General features: G+C 44.6%; 1 pseudogene; it reads left to right on the plus strand.

The window, feature by feature from the left end:
- The first annotated feature begins 38 nt into the window (after positions 1-38).
- LOC101657285 overlaps positions 39-3,006 on the plus strand; it is an 18,156-nt pseudogene continuing 15,188 nt past the window's right edge.

The raw sequence follows: 3,006 nt of genomic DNA on the forward strand, positions 1-3,006 counted from the left end.
AAAGAGAGGTTCTGTTGCCAGAAAGAACCGGAAGTTGAAGGAATTATTCTGAAATTTGGAGGAGCTAGAGAAGAAAGGTCAACCTTGCAGATTATAGGCGATTACGCCCTAACAAAAACTTTGAACACTTAAGATGGAAAACCAGGAAAGGTCCAGAAGGGATTGGCAGGGCCTCAGATTCCTTTCCTGAGGGGATCCAAGCGTCTTATTTCACTACCATCCTCCCTGTAGTCTGTTCCATGAGTCACCACACTTCCATCCTCTGCCCGCCCTCATCTTCCAAGCTCATAACCTGTCCCCACATACCTGTGTGAATGAAGTGAGAGCCACGTCTGGGTCCCCAGTCTTTACCATTCTACTAACTTTTGTTGAACACCTACTGTACGCTGAAAGGAATTCTCTTGAATTACCTAGTGCTTCGTCTGATGAACTCCAGTTGGAGAACGGGAAGTACATTCGACTCATTTTAGTACCACATTGACCTTATCAGAACAGGACATTGGGTCTTCAGGAAATTTTAAACTTTTGAACACTATATTACAATATACTTTATAAATCATTGATTTATCCAATTGTTGCCTAAATAGTTATAGACCAAGGGACAACATGAGCACTGAAGTATAAAATCTAGATTAAGGATGCCCATTGTGTATAGGGCTGGGCAAAGGGAAAAGACGGACCTGGGAGCTGGTTGAGAAGTGGTGGGACTAGTGTATCAAAGGCATCTCTGAGAGTGATCAAGATGGGCCGAAGAGCATTATGATTGGACTGAAAGAAAAAAAACAAAAAACCAAGAATGAATATAAATAGAAAAAGTATGGAGACTCCACAACATAGTCCTGCCAACAAAGGAGAGGCCAGAGTTCCATTCCAACAATAGCTTTCAGGCTCTGTTCTGGCAAAAGATATGTGGCTGGACCTGGTGGGCCTCACAGACACGTGTTACCTTCTGTGCTGGACACAGGAGAGGCAAGTGGTAAGCCTCCCCTAAGACAGATCTATCTTCATCATTGCCTGTAACCTGAACTTGGAGAATCTGCTAGCCAGGCAGCTGGTGCAGGGAGGCCTGAGGGTGCTGCTTGGTGTAGCACAGAGCAAGTGGCTGAGCAGCTAAGGTGCTAATCGCTCATCAGATAGGCTGGAGAAGATGCTGAATGTCACCAAGACAGCACTGCTGCAGCCAACCAGTGCGTGAAAAAGCACGTGGTAGAGAGGTGCCACCTGGAGTCTTGTTTCTTCTCTCCACATAAAGAGGTCTTTCTTCTGCTCCCAAGACGATTCACAAGATGTTTTGATTATCACAGGGCTTGAATTTCGTAGTTTCCAGGACAGAAGCTCTGGAGTTTCAAGGACGAACTTCTGGAGTGATTAATGCTGAGCACTAATGTACAGAGAGCCCCTATGTCCAGGGCAAACTTTGTGCAGGAGGAGGAGGCATGGATCTCCACCTGGAGGGTTGACCCAGGGTAGTGGGGTCTGGGCCTGGCTGGACCCTGCTCTTCTACCCCCAGATGCACATTTGCTTATTCATGTTTCATGCAACACCCCTTTAATGATCATCTCCACTTAAGGCGACTCAGGTGAAAGAAACATCAAGTGGACCACTGCTTTTTTGCTTTGCTTTTAAATTATATAGTTAAAACATAAATAGAAAACATGTTCATCATGGCAAATGCACCAAAGAGAGAACAATATTTATTCTACTCTCACTAGATTTAGTCTCTATATTATGTAATCAGGATCAGCGTATTCATCAACTCCCTTCCCAAACATGATATCCAATGTCTTAATCTAACATGTTGATACTAGATAATTTACATAGGCAATCCTGTATTATTGGATGCTGAAACTGTTTCCTAGTTTGATGGACATAGTAATGCTTTAGCGTTCTGTGAATACTGCCTTGTTTATGTTCTCAGTGATATTACTCATGAAAAACAATAAAGCCACATGTGTTTCTTTAAGATAACAGAAGGTTCTAGGCAGGGGAGGGAGGAGTCTTGCAGGGTCTAGTCTCTTCGGAATGGTTTCCAATACTGTATCTGACACTAAGCAACTTTTCTCTACCTGAAATCCTGCCTCTGATGATCTGAGCTTGGTGAGTAGATAACTCCATTAAAAATCCTGGACAGTGTGTTCTTTTGTTGTATATTTTCCACAAAGCTATGTTGGGAATTAAGGAAATAAGGTGAGGGTGTCAGGAAAGGGTGAAATTTTTTAGAGCACAGGCTGGAGCCTGCCCACTGGTATGTTATTTCAGGGTGGGGGTGGGGTGATCTCATCTACCGGCAATCTTTACTTTAGCATTTGTACAAGGTGAGAGTTGAAATTCCTCAGGTCAGAGGGTGAACTTTGCTGGTGGGCAGATGGTGCCTGAGAACCAATGGAGATTTTTAAAAGGCTTGTCCCACATTCTTAAATGTACGCCAGTTCTCTAAATTTCCTAAGTGTGTCTTTGCAGCCAAGACGTCACTAGGCCTGACATGCGGTGTCCTGCCCTTGGAGGTGAACTGTTTTAACTAATGAGATGCTGTCCCACTCACCTGTGGAAAGTCAGGAATGGTGCGTATGGCTATTTCATATTATTTAGGGTAGAGGCTCCCTTTGTCACCAAGAGGGTAAGCAGTAGGGAGTCAACCAAATAGTTGGGGACAAAGGAAACAGGGTGTTGGACTTTGAGTGCGGCGGGTAAAGAGCTCGTTTGAAGAACATGGCCATCAAAGCAGGAATGGCTGGTGATGATGAGTCCGAAGAGAAGGCTGACATCACTGCATACCTGGCAAACAGAAACACAGACTCCAAAGTCAGGGCAAGTTGTAAGACAGCAAGACATTCTTACAAAAGAGCTGGGTGCCTTGAGGACAAGGAGGGAGGGGGGTGATGAGCTATGGGGAAAAGTGAGGGGGAAGGTGGATTTTGCTTGCCCGTCTTCTTGCCACTCTATTTTATACAGAGATGAGGGACAGGTGCTTCCTTTTGTAGGGTTTCCTCCAGCAACCTGGAGTT

The sequence above is a fragment of the Echinops telfairi genome, unplaced genomic scaffold (genome assembly GCF_000313985.2).
Source record: "Echinops telfairi isolate 266 unplaced genomic scaffold, ASM31398v2 ScPeMD7_2;HRSCAF=8, whole genome shotgun sequence".
In the NCBI taxonomy this organism is placed as follows: domain Eukaryota; kingdom Metazoa; phylum Chordata; class Mammalia; order Afrosoricida; family Tenrecidae; genus Echinops; species Echinops telfairi.